The following is a 25,692-nucleotide window of genomic DNA, read 5'->3' as shown; positions in this document are numbered from 1 at the left end:
ATGTTAACCTGTGAATGACCTTGTTGTGACAGCTCGTACATACTGAATAGCTGAGTGTCATCGATCAAGAACTGAAATAACAGAAAAAACACAAAAACACTCCAAGCTAAGACAAGGGGCGACATTATGAAGACCTGGGTGTCGTGAGGAGCTACTGCTGGTGGTGGTGGTGTTGATAAGGCTGCTCAGTGGTGGTGGTGGTGGTCAGTGTAAGCTGGTGTTAATTATCATACCTTACCTGAACACACCTGGTATATCACACGTCACGCAGTCTGTTACTCCTTTTTTCATGGTTAATAATTATAATGCTGAATAACACTAATAATAATAATAATACAGTATACATGAATAATGATACTAAAATAATAATAATAAAGTGTAGGAGAGTTAAACTAGAAATTAGTCATATATATAGTAATCGTTTTTATAGATGGTGTAGTTTCTGCTGTCTAATGTACACACCTGTCATAGAGTGTTTCAAGAGGTGGTCCTTCTTTTGTAGCTAAGTCTTTCCTAGTGAGTGTGAAGGGAAGGTGTTTAGTGTGTGTGGGTACATTATCTCTCTTAATACACACGTACATTATAGTTGCTCTTTCAAAGTGTCTGTAGTAGTAATAGTGTGGTTGGAGTGTATAGTTGTCGTAGAGTAGGGAGTGGTGGTAGTAGTTGTGGTAGTAGTTGTGGTAGTAGTGGTGGTGGTAGTTGTGGTAGTAGTGGTGGTGGTAGTGGTGGTAGTAGTTGTGGAAGTTGTGGTAGTGGTGGTAGTAGTTGTGGTAGTGGTGGTAGTGGTGGTAGTAGTTGTGGTAGTAGTGGTGGTAGTAGTTGTGGTAGTAGTAGTGCTAGTAGTTGTGGTAGTAGTGGTGGTAGTAGTGGTGGTGGTGGTGTTAGTTGTGGTAGTAGTTGCGGAAGTTGTGTTAGTTGTGGTAGTGGTAGTGGTGGTAGTAGTTGTGGTAGTGGTGGTAGTAGTGGTGGTAGTAGTAGTGGTAGTTATGTAGATAGTGAATCGAAGTAGCACATAAGTAATAATAGTAAAAGGAGGAGAAGGTGGTTATGTAAGTGATAAGTAGTAGTAGTAGTAGTTGTAGTAGTAGTAGTAGTAGATGGTGGTAGTTGATATATTATTGGAAATTAGAAGAATAGTATAGTAGCATTGTTTTTTTTATTTATTATTATTATTATTACTGTGGTCTAATCTACCTCACCATATCATTTAGTATGGCCACATCGCACATAATATATGATTGTGTGTGTGTGTGTGTGTGTGTGTGTGTGTGTGTGTGTGTGTGTGTGTGTGTACCACTGAGGAACTTGGTGCACATATTGTTATTGGCTGTCGTGGGTCGGGCTTAAAATATTTTAGTATTATTATGGGGAGTTGTAGCCATAAGATCATCTGGTATATTAAAACTTCTTCCTTCGAGCTCTTTAAAATAATTCATATATCTTGAAACTGTGAAAGATTCAACCATTATACACCTGTGCTTCGAACACCTGTTATAAATCGTTGTTTTCATTCGCATTAATTTTTTGGCATACTCATATTTGCATTAAAACTGTGAAATAAAGTCTAATAAATTCTTGCTTTTTCTCGTTAATTTGTACTTTTTTTTATATAGTTATTTGTGTTATATATAATTTATGTTAATAATTCGATTTGAACACTTGTTATTTCCATGGTCAGGGCTGTGAAGTAACGCCCATTAAGTCTTATTTTCTAAAAGATAAAACTTAATACTCTGCAATAGTTTCAATAATAATGTACTTGTAGTTTTTCTCTCCGAGTGCTTCGCGTGCCAGTGTTATTTAGCAGTGTTCACTAAACTGTGTAATGTTTGTTTTTTTCCTTCGTTGATTATATAATGGTTGTTTTTGGTTTAATACAATTTATATACTTGTTTATTTGATTATTTTTTTATTTCTACAGCGGTTTTATTTGTAAGTTTATATACCTGTAGTAATTCTTCTTTGTTTAGTGTTTTTGTGTTTATTTTTTTTTCTTAGGAAGTTTACATTGTGCAGTGGTCAGTTGTCAGGTCAAGTAAGAAATACGTGAAAGATATAATTAAGTGCTGGGGGTGTTTAGGTGTGAGGTGGGTGTTGATTGGTTGGAAAAATGAGCAAAAAATATAATTATTTTCTCTACCATTTCACTGAACAAAATTAATTATTTTATCACCAATATATGACGGGAGAAAATGTGTTAGAACATTAATAGAGAAGACGCAGAATAATGACATGTATTAAGTACCGTAGTTGTGTAATACCTTAATGATGGAACTATATTTATTTCACTTTTTGTAGCAATGGAGGAAAGTAAACCATATGATATTTCTCGCTATTTTCTCGCTAACTTCTCGCTATTGTAAGGGTTACATCTACCTGCCCAGAAACATTAATCATTACTTATTTCACGCGTTATTTACTGTAGACAATAGTGGAGCTTGCACACTGAGTGAAGCTCTCAAACACCCAGAGCCAGTTACTGGGGGAACACCGGAGTTATGTTTCAAAGTAATGTAACCTGATTCTTCTGATGATCTGTGATACTTTATGTGAGATTACTCTTTATGTATCCACTAATTATGTTGATAAGAATAGTCTTCATTGGTGTACATGTTATGAATCACCAGTGAGCAGTTATTTGTATTTGGATTCCTTTATTTCCTTAAGAGGATACTATACGGGGTAGAGTTCAGTATTAACCCTCCTTCAACAAACGTCTCGCCTAACCTTTCTATAGCTAACAACTCTGTGTCTTGTTTATATTACAAACAGTAGTATTACCATTTATTAAAACTACCCCTCAAAATAATCCAAATCCAAACCCTAGTTAAGGTATTAGTGATATCATTATGAATATCTTATACAGGGAGTTATAACTACACTGGCGGCAGATATTAGATGGTCTTGGTACACATATGACCATGACGGCTACAGTAAGTCAGCCCCTTGAAGCGGAACGTCGAATTAGCATTCATTAGCGTCCTGGGTCCATACCTGTACCCGTCTGTGATGTCCATAGTCCCACCCTTTGTGGTGGCCACAGTCAGTTCATCTGTGGTGTCCTCAGTCCGATCTGTGTGGCCACAGTCAGTTCATCTGTGTGGCCACAGTCAGTTGGCCCTTGTTGTCCATATTGCGAGTTTACTTCCATGTTCCAGTTTTTACGAGCGGGCTTGACATGTCGGCCGCGACCGGGTTTTTTAACAATTTAAATTTGACGACAATGAAAAACCCGCGAACATGGTGACAGTCGTGGTGTTGTTGCCTCCTCACGACTCCCTGCAGGCAAAGTTGACACGTAAAAGCTCCTTCACATCTTCACGCCCACTTAACTTACACTTTATTCACCCATTTTAGTCTTAACATTTTTGTTTTTATTTTCAGGGAAACTTGTTATGATCTTTGATGCCATTTTTATGTAATTAAGGAACATAGTTTTGATGGCGTTTCTTGCACATATTGTTTAATTTTTCGTATCATTGTCACCCACAAGACACTGACTTCCTCCTTACTGTCAGGGTTATATAACACTAAACTACCAGGAAATAACTTTTAATTAAACCCACATTTAAATATTTCATAACTTAAACCCACATTGATTTTTTTAAGTAAACCTACACTGAAATACTCGATAAATGACCTATTTTTTTTATTAGTAATCTCAAATTGAAAAGTTTTTAAAATTAAACCCACATTGAAGTATTTTATAAGGAAACTAACATTGAGGATGGGAATGGCAGGTTAGGTCAGGTCAGGTCAGGTCAGGTCAGTATTGAATAGATTGGCATATCACACCCGCTGTACCCCAAATTTGTACTCCACCACCCCCTCACAAGCTCTCCAATGCTCCCTCACATGCTCTTCAATGCTCCCTCACAAACTCTCCAATGCTCCACATGTCAAAATTATCCTCTTATCCACTAATGTAACAACACACATCACGGGATAATTTAAGCTAAAACACACCAAAAATCACCTCTAAAAAATGACATGTAAATTACCCCTGAGATCTGATGTTAGTTGAATCAATGCATTCACTCAGTACAAGTTATGTGACGAGATTAACGGCTCAGGCATACACTCCCACTGTCTCTTATCTGTCTTATCTGCGGTATTGTAACTTTATCATTTGTCTTATTATTAGTATGTTGTTTTTTTCAGTGTGAGGATGTTTATAGGAATTTGATGGGGAATTTGCATATGAGAGCCCTCTTCATTATCTTGTTGTTGTTATTATTGTTATTAGTATCATTATTATTATCATCATTATTCTGTGTTGGTAAAGTTCTCCTGTTGAATATGATTATTAAAGCGGCGGTGCCCTCGCGGTCAAGGTGCATCCTATAGTTTGGTTAAAGCTTTATAACCAGACAAACAAGTGATCTCAGATGAAAGTCGTAATGTGTGCTTCAGTTTGGTTGATTAACTTGCAAACTGTTAAATTGACCTTGGATAGTTGCTAACGATGATTTAGTTATTATTATTATTATTATTATTATTATTATTATTATTATTATTATTACCATTTATTATTATTGTTGTTGTTGTCATTTCTCTTACTCATATTCTTCTTCTTAGGATTTTACGCACTAACTGATGTGAAGTCGAAGCGGGACCCTTAAGCTATGCAAGTTTATCGGGTTTATTGAAGAACAAACTATAAAATAAGGTAATATAAACAAAGTAACTTATAATTATTTCTATTATCTCACAGCGTCATAAATTATCCTTCATTAAAAAAAGTAGATTAACAGTATATAATTATTCTTTAATTGTATCTTTCCACTTTCTCTCTCTGAACACTCGTTATATAACTTCTACAAGCATGGGTGTATTATTGTCGTCCAGGGAAGTACTGTCTGTGTTGGTGCCTCGACGGAAGAGACTTTTGAGACGCTCTGTTTACCTCAGTGGTGGAAGAGCCGCGCGCCAGACTGAGGACCGCAACTTTTTCACTGTGAATCTTGAGAAAAAAAATCCCATTGTATTTACTGCTATGCTTATTCTCAGATAGACTCGGCTGATTCTTTACACGCATAAATTATAAGATATAATTTTCCATATATATGTTAAATGTTATATTGTTTCTCACTGTAGATAATGTTATATACCCGAGAATATATGAGTTATGTTATCTGAATAAAAACCGGTCGTGCCTGAAAGAATTATGCCCGAATCTGATACTTGTGCTAGAAGACTCCTTGTTGTTCCTCCCCTCCCCATCATAACAATACTGGGGAAAAAAATGGATGGGGAAAAAAATAATGTTATCGGAGTGTTGGTGTGAGGTGGTCGCTAATTCTTTCAAGCTGGAGGTACTTTAGTTATTGCCTCATGTATTTCGTTAGTGTCCTCGACTGTACCTTCAGATACGACATGTTCATCAGTAGAGAATCTGTGTGCAATTACTTCTCCATTGCTGGGGTAAAAAATGGAGTAAGTTTTGTCTGTTTACTAGATTGCTTATGAGTTTTTTCCTCCCCCCCCCCCACTAGGGCATGTCAACATTTGCCGCTGGAACATTTTCGTTTGGGTAAAAGGCCTCACTCTTCCATCACGTTTATCACATCTGAAACTGTGTCTGATGAGAAATCGTATCTGTCGTCAACAACATTACTTGGAGCTGCTGCCTCTTGTGGTATTCTCCTAAAGCATTTCTCCTGCTGTTCCACCCAATGTCGAGGCATAACAGCTGTGTGTGCGAGTATTGTGTGAGTCTTTGAAATACTCGTAGATGCCGAGTTACGTTCAATGTAAACAAGTTTTTTTAAGTTCATTCCTCTGCATCATCATTGACCTTTAATCTGTAGTACATGACATAACTACAACTCATTTCATTTCCTCATTGTTGGGTTAGTATGTGAGCTCTTGGGTTTTTGCCTCCGTTTAATGACTTGTGTGGAGTAAATAAGCTGCGGTTCTCCGTGTGTGTGTGGGAGCTTCACCTTTTTTTTTTTACAGCTTGTGATAAATGCTGAACAAGTATAGTGTCTCTTTTCCGCATGACAGGAAATGGAATTACATTATGCAAAACTGAAGTCAAATTGTTAATAATTGATACATGAGTTAAGTAGTTTTATACAACATTAATAAATTACCTTTCAAAGGGTTTTTAATCTGCATTGGAACTTCGAAGAAAAAATTGGGATTTCTTAATAAAAAAAAAAAATATGGCGTTTTTAGTCCTCTGTAATGTAGCCTATAAATTTAAATAATTATTTTTATTGTTAACTTATACCGGGACTTTACACACAGTAAATCGGAGCCAAAAATACCTCATAAATCTGTTGCGTTAATTATAGATGCAAATTAATAATACTCTTACGCCCGTGTTGAGAGTTTTGATTTATAAACGCCTTGTAAAGTTTGGTGTGAAAGGTAAACAAATTCATCTGTATTATGTAGGAGAATTATCATGTGAACACTGGAAAAAACTCATGTGTTGGTTAATAAGGAAACAGAGGTTTGTTTTGTTATAGATATACTCTATGTAAATCCAAATAAATGGTTCAATTATTTTAAAGGGAATGGGAGTTAAACGCATTATTTTAAATTGGCTCTGAGCGTTGTTGAAAAAAGTTATAGTGAAATTTACGTGAGGCGTTTATTTTGGTTAATGGTATTTTGATGGTGAGATTTTTTTGCATTTAATTTAAGTATGTTAACCCACTTTAGAGTATAATGATGAAATTAATATGCTCCGTATTGTTGAATATTGATGCAATGACTATTTTGTAACTAGAGGTTATATGGGAGAAATTATCCTTTGACAACACCCACCCACCCACCCACCCACCTGCCTTTGTTATATGTAGAAGAAAATTTTTATTATATATATATTTTAGTAGGATAATCACACTGAGGTACTGTATGCATATAAGTGTTGGTAAATAATATGTCTGTCTTGTTTGCTACAGTACGGTACACACCACATCTTAATGCTGGTTAGCGACTTATAAAGCTCGTGATGTTATGTAGTTTTTCCCATAATGAACGATACTGTTTGATCATTAGCGATTATTATTATTATTATTATTATTATTATTATTATTATAACGTGGCAAGGACAGGTGAGCCTTCCCGACCTTGGGCAGGTATTATTAAGAGGCATGATCCAGTTATCTTATCCAGGAGAGTTGAGGTGTTCCAAGCTTCATTGTGCGTGAGACCTCTTACAGACATGACCAGTTATCATTATTTTTAACAATAAACATCACTATTACTTCAACTTTAACTAACTACCATTTGCTCCTACTACTAATACTGTCCAATTATCGTCGTCGTAGGCCCGGCAAACGGTCAGCTGGTGACATGTTGTACGAGAGGTGTTAAGATGCAGGTAGTAAATTCTCGTATTAACTAAATTATGATAAAAACATAGACCTGGATGGTAAGAATAGGTTGATGGGTATAAGAAGAAATATAAATTACGTCGTATATAATTTTATTTAATTAGATGAGCTTACTTTGATATACCGTAGACAGTTGATTATTACAGCACATTTGTTATTGTTTTTCTTCACCTTAAGGCTGCAGCAGACCTTACCTGACTTGTGTGTTTCATTGTTGTTATTTTTATCGTTGTTATTATTATTATTATTATTAGTAGTAGTAGTAGTAGTAGTTATTATTATTATTATTAGTAGTAGTAGTTATTATTATTATTATTATTATTATTATTATTATTTATTATTATTATTAGTAGTAGTAGTAGTAGTTATTATTATTATTATTATTATTATTAGTAGTAGTAGTAGTAGTAGTAGTTATTATTATTATTATTAGTAGTAGTAGTAGTAGTAGTAGTAGTAGTAGTTATTATTATTATTATTAGTAGTAGTAGTCGTTATTATTATTATTATTATTATTATTATTATTATTATTAATATTATTATTATTATTTATTTTTATTACTATTAGTTTTATTAGTAATAGTAGTAGCAGTAGTAGTAATAAGATCATCACTCATCTTAGACAATATCTCTCAATTCATATATTTTCTTGTTCGGTGATTTAACTCGACCGCCTCCTGACAATCAGTTTAATACCACCACATAAAAAAAAAGAAGAAAAATAAAAGAGCATTATCCTCTCCTAGCTGTGACTGGAACCAGGCCGACCATAGCGCAATACTTTCACTATTCAATCAGCTTTGGCTTATTTGCATAATCAAATAACATTACCCGGTTGTGTCGTGATCCGGCATATTACGTTCTGTCGTTTACACAGTCAATTCTCTGCTGCTAATGGTTGTTTAGCGTTGTCGACCCGCGATGTGGTGATTCGTTAATCGGATCATTTTCATGTGATTGGTTGGTTAGTTGTGTAAATAGACTGGTCAGCGATATGTTTTTCTTTTTTTTTATATATCTTGACATGGTTTAATTTACTGGATAGTTAGATTAAACACCACAAAATGAATAGTTGGCTTTATCCAATAACTGATTAGAATTGTAAGTACAGTATACTGACCGTTTAGTAGGACTCGTAAGGCGATTGACCTAGTTAGATTAAGGTTAGATTTAGGTTAGATTTAGGTTAGATTTACAACCTATACATGTAAATAAGGTTATCATCATTGATGGCGTGTTAGATTCGTTAGGTGGTAGTTATGTGAGTTTGATTCTTAGTGAGACTGACCAGTTGGAACGACGGAACGGATTTGCAAGTTAAATAAGGGAACTAATTAATGTGTTCAGTTTGTTTATATATTGGGAACTCTTGGCCACAGGACCGATGGGACACACCTGAAAGTTAACATGAATTTGGTGGGTCGTGGTAGGCTGGTGTTGTCGTGGTGGGCTGGTGGAGTGGGTTGGTGGGTCGTGGTAGGCTGGTGTTGTCGTGGTGGGCTGGTGGGTCTCTCTACGTCAATTGCTAACTTACCCATATGAAGTGACTTTTCATTATTGTCAAACAACAACAACAACAATAACAACCAAACAACAACAAAATCAAAACCAGAACAAAATAAAAAAACAAAAAAATCACAAAAAAATAATCAGACATCAACACTAAGAGTAGCAAAAAACAAGAAACAAACACAAATGCAGAATAACAGATCCAGTAAACAGAAGCCGTGGTAATGAGAGTGAGTGTCGCCTGTGTGAAGAGTAAATGTGATAAACGAGGAAGAGGAGAAGGAAGAGAGAGAGGGAAAGGAGGAGGAAGAGAAAAAAGGAAATGAGAAAGAAAGAAGAGAGAAAGGGAGAGGAGGAAGAAGAGAGAGAGGAGAAGGAAGAAGAGGGACAGGAGGAGGAGGAAGAGAAAGGGGAAGAGGGGGACGAGAGAGAGAAGGAAGAAATGCGATTATATGGGATGAACTTTCGACGTCCGACACGAGGGAGACGCATAATATTATTTTCAAAATCACAGGTGAATATTGACGTTCCAAAACTTTATATCATATGAATATTTTAAGCAGGCGATGTGTACAGTGACGAGTAGGTAAGATTAAATGTTGGATGGTGTTGTACTTCTTCTTGAGCCCGGGGTTCGGATTCACAGTCGTGGGGTTCAGATTCACAGTACCGGGGTTCAGATTCACAGTCATGGGGTTCAGATTCACAGTACCGGGGTTCGGATTCAGTCATGGGTTCATATTCACAGTACCGGGCTACCTCACTTTTTTATGGTGGCAAGTGAACGTATAAATATCTTAAGTAATTTGAGTATAATTTTGATTCTATTTATGTACCTTAGCGTAAACCAACTAGTTAGATGTATTATAACTTCAGGTGACGATGGGTTGAGCGTATCACCGGCCGACGCTCTGTGGGCGCAGGTCAATAATACCGAGAGTTAATCATTTTGACCGTCAGTGATGATTCTCTCTCTCCCCCATCAGAAAGTTGTTGTTATACACTTGGGTGTTTCTATAAATTGTTACAAATCCACTTTAATGATAATTATTGCTGCTAAAATACAATGCTTCTTTTGATCAGTTGGATCCATTGTTGTTCTGGTTGATCGATTAAAAAAAAAGTTGTTGCTTGGTGTAGTTAACACTTGTGTACACATTTGAGGTGTATTATTATGAAACAATGAAATTCCATGATAGATGCTTTACCCGCTAAAGTAAAATGAAATTAAATACATTCATAACTAAGTCATATTATTATTTATAGTCAAATCTAATTAGGCTTATTATTTACCTGGTGAGTGTGTCGTGTGCTGCTGCTGTGTCCATCTTGTGTGGCGCTGTTATGGTGAGACGGTCACCTCGAGTGTAGCCCCACCTCACCTTAATATAACCTGGAGAACTAATCTTCAGTGATCCTTCTGAGATATAAGACTGTGTGACAGTTTAATTTTCTTCAGTGTATGTGTGTTTGACATCAACAGTCAACACCAGGTGACGATAATATTGTCCCCGCGCCATTCTGTCAGCCATAGTGGCACTCTGCCTTGTTTACTGACTTAGAATACGCGTTGTAACACCTTAGTTGTTGAAGTGTATAGTAATGCATTATGACATCAACATCAGCGTTGTTAGACCATTAAGAATACCATTATCAGGTGATTGTAGTAACCATTTAGTTTTGTTTAGTGGTGAGGAGTGTGTGAGGCGTACAGGGTGGGTGGGTGAGGCAGGGTTGAGGCAGAAGTGGAAGCGTACAGGCAGGTATAGGTAGTGTGGGCGAGTCTCTCTCCTTGCAGCCAGCACCTGCGTCCCTGTTAATGACATGATTACTATAAAACAACACTGCTCGCTGCCCCGGGCGGAACTGCCATATTGAGACAAAATCGCTCGTCTGCCTCGCGGGGGCATTTCCTTTCTCTAATTTCCTCAGCATCATCATTCTGCTGGGGGGCTTTGGGCATTTAATCGGATTGTTCTGCTGCAGCGTGTTTTATTTTAGTTATTACTCGTTGGCAGAGCACACAGGACCGGTAATGATCATTTGATCTGTCAGGCTCGTGTCTCTGGCGGCGTGCCTCTCTTGAGCACCTACAGATATATTCCACGAAATGTTGTTGATGTACAATTATTTATGTTGCGATGTGTACGAGTGTCTTGTTATGTGCTGGCGCGTCATCGTCCAACACACACACCCACACGGCCAGGGAAGGCTATAGGGAGATAGTGCAACGTAGTTTTAAATCTCTAAAAGTGTAAATAAAACACATAGAGTTGAGTTTGTAAACCCCTCCAGTCTTAATATCTATAAACTTAAAATCGAGTTTCATTAAACATATGCAGGAGAGGTAAAGTGTACAGGTATTGATATATACAGAGTGTTGTTACGACCTGAGCTGTAGTTACTGTCTTTCTTTTTACTTGTTCAGTCTAACAGTTTCAACACACACACACACACACACACACTCAAGTACACGTATCCAGACGAAACACATTCCTGTAACAACTATTTATATAGAGTAAATTAGTAGAAACATCAGGTACTTGGAATGTGTAATACAATATCCTTGAAATATTAATATGTTACCGAGAGCTACACAAAGTATTGAATGTTACTATCGTATTATTCCAGCAATATCTTACATTTCGTCACTGTTGTAAAAAAAAATGATTAAATAAATAAATAAATATATATGCACTCTATTCCTGCTACACCAAGTACGATTTTGTATCATAAACTAGATATTTCTCTCTCTCTCTCTCTCTCTCTCTCTCTCTCTCTCTCTCTCTCTCTCTCACATATTTATGAAAATCCGGCACAAGTCAACAACAATGAACTGTAGCGCAGCAAATTGGTAGAATCTGATCTTCCTTCATTAATTGGGAGGACTTTGCTTCTCATCTCAGGTTCGTTGTCAGCCAATTACCATCAGTTGACTGACTCCCTGAATGGCTCACCTCCCCAGCTCTTTTTTTTTAGTGTTATTAATATACACTTTCTATGTATTATATACTCGTATAGGTATTGTGTTGTGTATATCCGTATAGAGTCAATACCACTCATATCTGTATTGTAAACACGCAGGTAACTACAGTACATGCATACAGACCCCATGCACCACTACCACCACCCCATGTACCACCACCCCATGCACCTCCCCATGTACCACCACCCCATGTACCACCACCCCCCATGCCCCATGCCACCACCCCATGTACCACCACCCCATGTACCACCACCCCATGTACCACCACCCCATGTACCACCACCATGCCCCCATGCACACACCCCCACCCCATACCCACCACCCCCACCCATGTGCCACCACCCCCCATCACCTACCACCACCCCAACCACCCCCATGTACCACCACCACATACCACCATGTACCACCACCCCCATGTACCACCACCCCCATGTGCCACCACCCCACCACCCCCATGTACCACCACCCCCATGCACCACCCCATGCCCACCACCCCATACCACCACCCCATGTACCACCACCCCATGCACCACCACCCCCATGTACCACCACCCCATGCACCACCCACCCCCATGCACCACCACCCCCATGCACCACCACCCCATGCACCACCATCCCCACCACCCCCATACCACCACCCCATACACCACCATCCCCATGTACCACCACCCCACCCCATGTACCCCACCACCCCCATGCACCACCACCCCCATGCACCTCCCCCCCCATGCACTAGGCTGTCAGGGTGTCTTGTATACGGGCACCGTCGGCGCCTCTCCACGGGATTGATGACACCTAATTTTCTCCCGTGTGAGTCTGATGAGTTGCTAGTGGTGGGGCGGCGGCTAGTTATGGCAATAATGAACCATAAAGGGTGATGGCTAGTAATTGGTGCAATTAGCCATAGTGAGTGACGGCTAGTAATGCGAATGGCGGCTGTTAACGGGAAAATAGACGGCTAGTAACGGGAAAATGACAGCTAGTAATGAAAGGATAGAGGCTAGTAACTGGGTTGGCGGCTGATGATAAGGGAGTGCAAGGTAGTAATAGGGGCAATGGTTAGTAAATAGGAAGCAGCTATTATAAGGAATAGTGGGTTGTAACTAGGAATGGCGGTGGGCGGGATGAAACCAGTCAGCTGTGGGCGAGGTAAAACCAGTCAGCTGTGGGCGGGATAAAACCAGTCAGCTGTGGGCGGGATAAAACCAGTCAGCTGTGGGCGGGATAAAACCAGTTAGCTGTGGGCGGATCACCAGGTACGCCACCTACCCCCATGGTTAGGCACTGGTCACACCGCTAATGAATATCTTTTCTCACTCTAATTTAAATAACACTGAGGTTGAACATTTAATGATAGAGAGGCTGGGAAAAAAATCCTCATTAGATTAAACACCATAGAGTAATTAGACGGACGGCGCTGGGTGGTATAACGGAGGTCGTGGATGAAATTTTAAAGTCAGAAAAAATTATTTAAATTAGGACATGATGTTTATAATGAAAAAAAAATAAGGTTGTTGTAAAATATAAATTATCAAAATATATTAACTTCTGTACAGTTCCAAGGTCTTATAGATCTCATAATAACATGAGCTTATGTCCTGTACTCTATACTGTAAAGTGTTGGAACCTAATTATTAAAAAAATACCTGATAAAAAACTGTTGTAATGATGTTTTTATAAATGTGTGTGTGTGTGTGTAGGTTTTTCTGTAAGTGTGTACGCGTCCCCCTTCCCCCATGCCTTAATAAAACTCCGTTGTAGATAACCCGCAGGAGCCGCATGCGAGGACCAGTATATTTAAAAAGCTACAAGAGAATCTGTATATTCCTACCAGAGTTACCAAGACCACACCGCGGAAACAGCTCACACATACGACGGTGCTCACGAGTCCAAATTATCCTGTCAACACGTAAAGTAATTGACAGATGAGTAACATTTATATGAATACCAAAAAAAAAAAAAAAAATACTGACAATAAATTAAAAACAAAATAATTCTGAAATATCTCGGATTTATTAATAGCGAAACAAGATAGATGATACTGTAAAATAAATAATAATGGTGAAAATAGAAGATGGGTCCCGTAGGCTTGATATTTTTTTTATTTTTTTATTTTTTTATACACCAGGGTTTAGGAGGCTGTGTGATCGGTAATTCCCTCGATCGCCTTTACTCTCTATAACCCATCGCGGTGAGGTGGCTTGGAGGGCCTCGGGAACGAACCAGCGTCACTTCTAGGATAGGAGACAACCGGTATAAAGTATTTACTTGGGGCGCCGCGACACTTGAGACATAGTAACACTGACAAACCTTCAATTCCTGGATTCTCAATGGTTTCTTACGTCAAATTTTCCTCATAAGTGTTGATATGAGTTTACTGAATTACTTTACTTATATTGTGAAGATGGAAGGTAAAAATGTTATAAATTACGCCAAGTCTTTAGTGTTGCTCTCCTCCCCAGTTAGCAGGATAACGTGGGGCCGCTGTAACACTTCCCGTCAACCTTACTGAATATTTATAGCCCAGTTACTTTAGGTTAAGCGTACAGTATTAGGTCAGGGGCGTATTTGACTTACACCCATACATTCTTGTCTGAAAACCCCAGTGCTTGTAAAACTGTTTAACCTGACCCTTGTTGTTTGGGTGGTGGCTGTACCCCTACAGTACAAACTTGTTCTTAATATTACTCCCTGAAGGTGACTGCGTGTTGCCTTAACGTACATACAACTTGTGGAGTCTACCTGTAGCTTTACTTGTAGCTGTAGCATAAACTTAAACTCCAATTTAAGAAAGATTAACTATTTTTTTATTTGTTTTTAGTTCTGCTGCTCACGTAAGAACCAGAATCCGGAAAATTGGATCATGTTTATTTAAAAATTATATTTTTTTGTTTTTCCTGTATTTTTTTCCTTCCAAGAAATTAAAATATTGAGACAATTAATTTGAAACTTGCCCAGACCTGTACATTGGTCCACTACTGCAGGACTGTTTTAATTTTCTGTATGTTGGTGTTTTAAAGAATTTTGTGAGGTCAGAGATGAAAAAGGTAATAAATTATATCAACTTTTTGGTTAGGTTAGGTTAGGTTAGGTTAGGTTAGACCAATTACGGTGAGAGTAGTCACTAAGAGACCATCGAGTATAAAGAAGGCTGGCCTCTGTATCTTAACGTTGTTATTATCAGTAGTGGTAACAACTTAATATTGGTGATTAAACACTTAATAATAGGAGTATTAATAATCCCAAAACTAAACATCTGTGGTCAATAAAAACAACCGAGGAGCAGTTGTGGGTGACCAACATCCTCGTACCACCCATTGATCTTGGTGGAGTGAGGGGGGGGGACGCATCCGGGAGGTGAACACAGCCAGTTTGGTGACCATCTTGGTGGGGTGGTGGCAGGCCGTCTCTCAGCGGGGTCTTACGGCCTCATTTCCCAATACCATTAAGTAACACGATCGTCGCCATAGCAACCCGAACTGCGATTGGAATTTTTTTTTGTCTCTCTCTCTCTCCCTCTCTCGACGCTCCATTTCCCTAATGGAAATTCTCGGGTAGCCATTTTCAAAACATACTCCAAATAATGAAGTTTCAATTAAATTTGTTGAAGCTTGTGAGATCAAAGATATCCCAGAGGGGCTGCACGATGCTCGATAATAACCCAGGGAGGGAGGCTGGCTGGCAGGGTCTTCAAGGGTTATGTACACTTGGCGGAGTGCGAGATGGCGGCGGTGTATAGGGCTGCCATGCTCGCGATTAATTAAATGGTGTAATTACCTGTGTAAATGGAGGGCAGACTTTTTTTTCTTCTTGGTGGTAACACTGTGTGAGTTGGCAGCACTTATCGAACTGGGGAGAAGGATCTGGAGGAAGTGGGTGAAGTGGGGTGAGGGTAGGGAGAAGAGGGTAGGGATTGGGAGAGCAGCAGCAGGAGGAGGAAGTTCATAGAGTGACGGGGGAGATAAGGCAGTGTTTGAATGTAGTAAAAAAGGACAGAGAAAAAGACTAAAGACTTAAAATATAAAAGCTACGACTGAATGGAACTGAATTATATATATATATATATATATATATATATATATATATATATATATATATATATATATATATATATATATATATATATATATATATATATATATATATAATAATTTTTCAGCACAAAGCAGCGAGGGGAGAGACGGACACGAGCGATATACACAATAACTCGGACAGTCTGCTGCAAGTTTACGCACCTGACAGGACAGAAAAAAAACACATTAAATTTAAGGATGTTACGAGATACTGTACCTGTATACCTGGGCATTTAAATAACTCTTAAGTTAACATGATAAAGAGAGAGAGCTGTACAGGGAGGGAATTTCATCGTCAGCAAGAGCGGGGAGAGACGGTAATTTGGAGGAGGGTGTCCCTGTGTAGTAGTAGTGGTGGTGGTTCAGGGGGCAGTGGAGTAGTGAGCTGAGAGAAGGGTGACGATACGGACATTAATGGAAGGGACGATACGGATAGAAGTATAGGAGTGAGTGGAAGGAGGATGGAAGAGTCTCCGATCGTCGTAAAGGTCTGGGGTAGTTATTGTCCTCGAGGTTAAGGACTACTTGGATGCATCTATCAACACGGACTTGTCTGTTGTAAAGCTGAGTAGTTGAGAGGTCGTCCACACGGTAACCAGCTAAAGCTCATAACAGGAGAAAAACCCAGGGTAATAGTGTGGCTAAAACAACATAGTAACCAATCACGTTGTTATAAAAAAATTAACACAAGCTTGACGTACTCGGCTGAAGTAATTGAGCAAACAAAAAATTGAATAACAAATCGGTACTGTCCCCTTCCCCCTCCTCAATTTGTACCGATGTTACTCTTATCATCTTCCAGCGGCAGACTATTTCACCCAACTGATACATCTATACAGACACTTGGAAAATAAAACTTGAGTATAAGTTCTTAAGATATGTTGCTATAAGGTCATGATCTCAGGTATCGTACAGATTTTAAAGTCGTAACCTGAGAATTTTTAGCATTGATAGTGATTGAATTTTGGGTATTAGTGAATTTTCGACTCCTGGTTTTGGTGTTTTATTTCATGACTCTAATTTCAGGCAGAGTTTGTGTGTGATTTTTTTTTTTGAGGAGGGGGGGGACTAAGAATCCGAACTCTAAACTCGTGTATATAGTTTGAACAGCGACTCGGAGCCAGAGAGAACATTGGTACCGGCACATCTGATGGAGGACTCGGGTTCATGGGTTTCAAGTCCTTTGGCACACGAGTTTGAATTCTTAGTCACTGGAGTTGAAATCTTTGATAGAGGAGATCGACTTTTTGGAAACACACGTTCACGATCATTGGCTCAGATATTTCAAATTCTTAACACAGGGAGGTTGAGAAGCCTTGGGAACAGGGATAGTGATTTAGTGATACAACTGATACATTATTTTCAGATTTTAAGAACAAGTAATTTATATAAAGGGCCCAGTGTTAGAATTCTTGGTATGAAAAGTTTGAATGTTTAGCAATTTAAGTTGGAAAATCTTTGGGATGATAATTGTATATTCAAAACCACTTGGATTGTAAATCGCTTTGTTAGGTTAGGTTAGGGTAGGATAGTTTAGCGGTTAGATTAGGATAGTTTAGCAGTTTGATTAGGTTATTTTAGGTTAAATCGTCTTAGTACTATTTAATAATCTTTTGGGCATTCGAATATAAGACACCTCACACAAGAAGCTACAACCCTCGGCATAAAAAAAAGTACAAATCACAACCACCAAAGAAACACAACTCCAATGAAAACACAGAAAGAATACTTTTTTTCCCCGACGTCACAATTGTTACGAATGGCTAAACTCAGTATTTTTCTCCCCCGACCCAAATCTGGTCTAAATCCACTCAAGTTTACGCCGTTAACACCGTATAAATCCTGTGACGTGATTGGACTGGTTGTAAGACAAAATCCTAACTTAATCTAATCATACCTTATACACCTAGCCAGGGTATTATGCCTTGAGCTCCTAGGGGATTCTGATCTTTGTGTTATATTTTGCTCTCGTGGGATATTGCCTACCGGGGGAATTGTCTGGGGGTATTTTTTTTTTTTTCGTATTTTTATCTGGTGAAATTTTGTCCATGTACCGAATGGACTCGGCGAGGGGGTAATCTCTCTCACTCGGCTGTTTTCACCACTAACACCTAACCTTTCCACATGTTGGTCTTCTGCCGCCGTTATAGTGTAGACCTGGGCTTAAAGTATTGTTGTATATGGGAGTGGTTTTGTGTGTGTGTGTGTGTGTGTGTGTGTGTGTGGCTTTGGCTTTATCGTTCATTCTTGAGGCTATACCCGTTGTGTTTGAAGGTCTTGTCTACTGTAAGTTTTCCTGCCTGTTTTATTTTATCTTATTAATCGTTATCTTAACTTTATCTTTCTTGTTTAGTTATAATAAAACATAGTTACTGATCTGTGTAGCCTAATCTTACCTGTGTTACCTGTACTGTATATGACCTGAGGATAACTAACGTAACCTCTGTCCGTGTAACCTAATTTCACCTGATGCTCTTATTTACATATTTGAACACCTTTCATATATCGCAGCTTTCATATATTTAAATAAGTAATTCGCTATCTAAAATTACATTTCCATTTCAGATAAATTAGATTTAGTCTCGCACTTTTCTTTTTACTTTAAGACCTTTGCAATATTAAGATTATAATTAACGTAAAATAAAGCCAGGAATGCAATGTATAACAACACACAAACATGAAAATTTGTACGTGAATAAAAACATCAGAATTTAAATGAAGAAAAAAATAGTTTGCAATTTCTACAAAACACAAACATTGGTATTTTAGTTAGAAGTCCTGGATATGGCAAAAATATATAAAGGCCGTCTTAAATACTTATATTGTGGCGCTGGTCGTCCGGTTGGTCGTGGCGATAAGCGTTTACTAACTCAAGTTTGGGAAGTCTGTGCCGACATTCCTTTCATTTTTGGTAATGACTGTTTTTCTTTCATTTAAATATCTATATACAGTCTATTAATATATATACACACACTTGTATTTACGGAAACATTTCTCGTTGAATTGGCAGTTGTTGAGTTTTAACCGATCCAGTAACCAATAGCGAGACATTTTCACGGATCATGAAGTAAAAACCTGTAAAGGATTTTGTCGTAAGATGAAATTAATAGCTTGAAACTGCTCCCACCTCCAGGAAGTAGTCGGCGCGGAAGAGTTCAATAGATGTTTGGAAGGTATTTTTATTTAACTTTTAAACAGGAAGAAATGAGATTCAGTAACAAATCCTACATTACGGAATATATCGGTAAAACATCATCATGTGTACTGTATTAACTCTCAGACGCCTGGTGTGAAGGATCAGGGTGTGGCATATGGGGGGGGGTGTGACACAATTGCTTGGGGGTGTGGGTGGCAGGGTGGTGGTATGACGTGTATTCTATGTATGTCAAGTTATGTTACATACTGTACATGTGTGTGTGTGTGTGTGTGTGTGTAAATATTCGTAATGAGTAAATTCTACACATTTTGTCACCCACCCTTGATCAGTCACACAGTTAATACGTACATATATAACGAACATATATTACTCTTCCGTAGTAATTAATATGGGCAGTATGGTACATGACGGCAGTACGGTACATGACGGCAGTACGGTACATGACGGGCAGTACGGTGCATGACGGGCAGTACAGTATGGTACATGACGGGCAGTACAGTATGGTACATGACGGGCAGTACGGTACATGACGGGGCAGTGGCATGACAGTACATGTACGGCACATGACGGGCAGTACGGTACATGCATGACGGGCAGTACGGAGTACGGAGCAGTACGGTACATGACGGGCAGTACGGTACATGACGGGCAGTACACGGTGCATGACGGCGGTACAGTATGGTATATGACGGGCAGTACATGGTACATGACGGGCAGTACGGTACATGACGGGCAGTAATGGCATGACGGGCAGTACAGTACGGTACATGACGGGCAGTATGGTACATGACGGGCGGTGCGGCATAACGGGCAGTACGGTACATGACGCAGTACGGTACATGACGGGGTATGACGGGCATACGGCAGTACGGTACATGACGGGCAGTACGGTACATGACGGGCAGTACAGTACATGACGGCAGTACGGTACAGACGGCAAGCATGACGGGCAGTACAGTACATGACGGGCAGTACGGTACATGACGGGCAGTACAGTACATGACGGGCATTACGGGCATGACGGCATACGGTGCATGACGGGCAGTACAGTACATGACGGGCGGTACGGCGGTGTACGGATGACGGCAGTACAGTATATGTACACACGGTACATGACGGGTACATGACGGGCAGTACAGTACATGACGGGCAGTACGGTACATGACGCAGTACAGTACGACGCAGTACGGTACATGACGGGCATGACATGACAGGCAGTACGGTACATGACGGGGTACAGTGACAGTATACGGTACATGACGGGCAGTACAGCATGACGGGCAGTACGGTATGACGGGCAGTACGGTACATGAGTACAGGCAGGTATGACGGGCAGTACGGTACATGACGGGCAGCATGACGGGCGGTACAGTACATGACGGGCAGTACGGTACATGACGGGCAGTACGGTACATGACGGGCAGTACGGTACGGGCAGTACGGGCAGTAGCGGTACATGACGGGCAGTACATGACGCATGACGGGGTACGGTTGACGGGCAGTACGGTGCATGAGGCAGTACAGTACATGACGGGCAGTACAGCATGACGGGCAGTATTTTATGACCAGGTACATGACGGTACAGTACATGACGGGCAGTGCATATGACGGGCAGTACAATGACAGTACGGTACATTACAGTACATGACGGTACAGTACGGTACATGACGGGTACGGTACATGACGGCAGTAATGATGACGGGCACGGTACATGACGGACATACGGCATACATGACGGGCAGTACGGTACATGACGGCAGTGTAATACGGGCAGTACATGACGGGCAGACAGTACGGCATGTACGGTGACATGACTGACGGTACGGTACATGACGGGCAGTACAGTACATGACGGGCAGTACAGTACGGTACATGACGGGCAGTACGGTACATGACATACACTACTCCCGTAATGAGAGAAGATACTCGGTTGTGGGTAGGGTGTAGTACACTAGCTGGCGAGGAGGGTACACCCGGACCCCTGGCCACGCTGTCCTGCCGGCCGTCTGCTCATTTTTTCTCTCCCTTGGTCAGAGCGTTGGATGTTCCGCGCCATTTTGTACTGGCGACCTGAACCAAGCTTGCCAACCTTCTCTCTTTCCTACACGTTCAACAAAGTCATTTTTTCTTTAAATTTTACGTTGATTTGTATTTTTATGAGGACAGATATCTTAACGTGATGAGTTATTTGATTACATATGGAAGAGAGATGACTGGGCAGCGCTGCATGGAGAGTGGTGTGTGTATGGGAACCCTAATGGTCAGCTGAGATTCATAAAAAATAAATAATTGATAAAAAAAAAAGTAAGACTGGTAATGATGTTTATTTATATTTTGCTGGCATAATATTTAACCAAGTTCCATACAGTTTAATTAAATAAGAAGATTTAGCTAACGCGTACCGTGAAATCATGGTAGTGCAGCAGAGATCATGGTAGTATAGTATGGATCATGGTAGTATAGTATGGATCATGGTAGTACAAGGGTAATGGTGGTAAAGGAATTATGGCGGTGTGGAGTATCATGGTAAACATCTCTAGTACAAGGACAGGTTGAGCATGATAACTTGATGGTGATAACATGATAGTGAGGGGTGTTATTATTTATTGATCTATAATACGGAGTCTGTTTGGTTCGTGGTGCGCCAGGTAACATAACAACCTACCATAAATTGTTGTTGTTGTTGTTGTTTTTTGGGAGGGGGGGGAGGGGTCACAGTAAAAATAAATAATGGAAAATCGCATGAAAAAAAAAAGTAAGAATTTGGGTCAGGAAAAAAAGGTAAAGAATATTTAAATGTATTTTTTAATTAGCCAAAAGAATGTTAGTTTAGGTTAATTTTAGGATAATGTTTGTTTAGGTTAATGTGAGTTTAGGTTAATGTTAGGTTAACTTAAGGTTAGTTTAGGTTAATGTTAGGTTAGGTTAATGTTAGTTAGGTTTGGTTAGGTTAGATTTGTAACGTTGTTCATATTACTTTTCGTTCCTCGTCCCCATAGTGGTGCGTCCCCCTCTGTATGCCCGGTGTCGTGTCTCACATAACTGAAGTAAAAAAAAAGTTTGGTTTGGTTGAAAGTTTTGGTTGTATCGCTAAATAAGGATTATTGCTCGATATTAACCCTTACAACCCAACTGATGATTATGCCAGATAGGAATAACTTTTTGTTGTTACTGTCGAAAAAGTTGTGGTGGTAATTTATTCATATATGGTAAAAAAATCGTTCCTTCATATAAGACGCCGTTTCTAATTATACCCAAACATTAACCACATGAGGTTTAGGATAGTTAGATAGTTAGGCTAGTAATTAAACTACTTATGGTTTGTTTTATATTTATACACAGATCAGAGACTCATAGATGTTATCGCTATTTTTATCTGCAAGTGTAGCATGACTTACACCATCAGTCTGGGTTGTGTCTCAAGACCCACAAATTTTTGATCAAATGTACAAGTATTTTACACCCTGGAGGAGAGAGAATCTATGGTGCAAATGATGGAGGGAAAGTGTGTATATTTTAACAGGTAAATTTATATAAAGAAAAGTGTTTTATGTAACGAGTGAGCGAGTCTACTGCCGCTTACGGTGGAATGTGAGTGAAAAAAAAAATAGGAAAAAATGTAATTAAAGCCTGGCGGGGTTGAGTGAGGACACGCCGAGTGTGTGGATCATTTACGACTAATGGAAAACTCGTCAGCTAATCACTTGTGACGGGAAGTTGTAGGGGTGTACTGTATGTCTTTCTTTACACACACACACATACACGGATATACAGTGTGTGTGTGTGTGTGTGTGTGTGTGTGTGTAGACAGATATAAACGTAATTATCTTTATGTGTTTATAATGGATGCTGTTGATTACGTGTTAGTTCCTATAGTTGTAGTTATTACCCTGTCAACCAAGGGTCAATAAAGACTTGCCCCTTATAAATTCTCCATTATCTCTCGAGTCTGCCAAGAGCTTTTCGTGTTTCTGGTCCACTTACATCAGGTTGTAACTACTGGTGTCTAGCCTCGTTTGTTTAAGCTGTGAGAGGGTTAATGGTTGTTAATGAGCACCGTTCGTTAAATCTTAGTTTTTTATAGGAGACAATTTTTTTTAAACTTTCATGGCGGAGCAGTGTCAATAGTCACCATCGTGTATAAACTGACTGGGTTATTGTTCCAGTGTTGTAGATGTTTCCGGCTGTCAGTGGGTATCAAACAGCTTTCAACGAGATCTTTTGGTTTCTTTAACGTATACAACGGACTATAAGTTACCGTCCGCTATCCTTCTTGTTTTCACTCGATACTTCTTCTCATCGGTTCTGGATAAATCTCCATAGTTTGATACGTTATAATATATTAATTAATAACACTGCGTCGATGATACTTGACCTAATGAGACATCTGGTTTGAGGTCAAATATCTATCATAAATTTTCCCTTAAAAATTGAATGCTTTACAAAATTATGTATATTTATGCTTTTATTGTCTGGAAGATTTTTATAAGATCCCGTTGAGTAGTTCGCTTGAAACTGTCGGCAGCTTCTACACGCTGTACTGTAAGGCGACGATCCTCCAGCAGCCGGGCGAGAACACGGGGCGGTGAATCACTTTTAGTTTGCTTTCTGATAAATTTCTGGAATATAATGAAAGGGTCAAGTATATATATTGTAACATTGGGTGATTAGACCTGATTGGCGCACCATCACGGCTCTTGATACCGTTTGTGAACACTCGCTTCTGATTGGTGGAATAGTTTCCGTGAATGACGTCGTTTGGCGTGACATTCGTTTTCAGAGGACCTGCAGGGTTCTCGTGGTAGATGATTATTAAAACACCTATAATTGTTTGTCCTAGTTCTGTGCTGTTATATGAGATTATATCATACATTATTATAATTACTGTATATTAATAGATTAAGTTGGCTAGTTAAAGTTTTTTTCATGTATACAGTTAAAGGGGAAAAACTAACGTATAGGATCCTCTGAGAATTTGAGTCCAGATTTTTTAAGGTAACGTTTCAATGTTTTTTTTATTATAATTTTCAAGGTATTATCAGAGAAGCTTTGATGTGGGGAGGCTGGTGTGTGAGACAGATGTTGACGGAGGCTGGTGTGTGAGACAGTTGTTGACGGAGGGACGGGAGGCTGGTGTGTGTCAGACAGTTGTTGACGGAGGGACGGAGGCTGGTGTGTGTGTCAGACAGTTGTTGACGGTGGGACGGGGAGGCTGGTGTGTGAGACAGATATTGACGGGAGGCTGGTGTGTGAGACAGTTGTTGACGGAGGGACGGAGGCTGGTGTGTGTGTGTCAGACAGTTGTTGACGGAGGGACGGGAGGCTGTGTGTCAGACAGTTGTTGACGGAGGACGGAGGCTGTGTGACAGTTGTTGACGGAGGACGGAGGCTGGTGTGTGAGACAGTTGTTGACGGTGGGACGGAGGCTGGTGTGTGTCAGACAGTTGTTGACGGAGAGACGGAGGCTGGTGTGTGAGACAGTTGTTGACGGTGGGACGGGAGGCTGGTGTGTGTGTCAGACAGTTGTTGACGGAGAGACGGAGAGGCTGGTGTGTGAGACAGTTGTTGACGGTGGGACAGGAGGCTGGTGTGTGAGGCAGTTGTTGACGGGTGGCTGCAGCATTTTGGGCAGCTCGTCAGTAGAACAAATAGAGAGAGGAGACGATGCCGCTTGTTTAGCTCCAGTAACTGTGTTAAGAGTCATCACCGCTCACGTAGCTTGGCTGGTTCCCCTCCCTTCCTCCAACCCACCCCACCCAAGACCCCACCCCGCCCCACACAAAACCCCACCCCACCCAAAACCCCACACACACACACGTACACACACACGTACACACACACACACACACACACACACATGATGCACATAAGGAAACAACACACATAACGATATAACTCACGTTCACTAAATATACACTGTAATTAACCACATGACATTGATATATAAGCAGGTAACATGGCCAGGATCACACTCGACCTCATATCACCTACCCTCCAAGGCTCTCAGGTTACTTACCCACCGGGATCGAACCAGCGATCCTCAAGAACGGAGGTGAACACTGTATCCACTTGACCGCCACATCGCATTAACAACTTTCACTTAAAAAAAAAAAAAGTTACGCTGGTTAACATACACTTGCAAGTACACTAATATACACAGTGTGAGGCAAAACGTACACAGATTATACACACCTGGTCAGAAAGACACACTTACACTCATCTGTATATAAAACAATTGAGTATCTAGAACAAATACCTACTGGATGTTTACCTCGAGTAAAATACACATCACATGCTTCTCTCTTGACACGGTATAATGTTGGCGATAATGTTTGGATCACCTGAAGCTTAGACATCTTATCGCTAATTGGGTTTGGTTAGGTTAGCTTTAGGGTGATTAGGTTAGGTTAGGATTGGTCAGGTTAGCGTTAGGGTGGTTAGGTTAGGTTAGAATTGGTCAGGTTTTGTTAGCATTAGGTTGGTTACAAGGGGGTCAAATAAGCTGGGGTATCTTTTCTTTAAGACAGCCTTAGGTACTTTGACCCGTTGGTTAATATAGCTTTTAATATAACTTTTATCAAGAATTTATTATATGTGACATTAATTAAACAG

The 25,692-nt window shown here is 39.8% G+C and overlaps 1 protein-coding gene across 1 annotated transcript in view; it reads left to right on the top strand.

Annotated features, from left to right (window-relative positions):
- Positions 1–25,692, top strand: part of LOC121874349 (zyxin-like) — a 202,662-nt gene that overhangs the window by 23,029 nt on the left and 153,941 nt on the right. The window contains exon 2 of the mRNA XM_042378474.1: positions 4,582–4,672. The gene's annotated coding sequence lies outside the window, so the exon portion shown is untranslated. The remainder of the gene's footprint in view (positions 1–4,581; positions 4,673–25,692) is intronic.

This window comes from Homarus americanus, unplaced genomic scaffold, assembly GCF_018991925.1.
Source record: "Homarus americanus isolate GMGI-L3 unplaced genomic scaffold, GMGI_Hamer_2.0 scaffold50959, whole genome shotgun sequence".
Lineage (NCBI taxonomy): Eukaryota > Metazoa > Arthropoda > Malacostraca > Decapoda > Nephropidae > Homarus > Homarus americanus.
The sequence above is the reverse complement of the archived record's forward strand: the minus strand, read 5'-3'. Positions and strand labels throughout refer to the sequence as shown.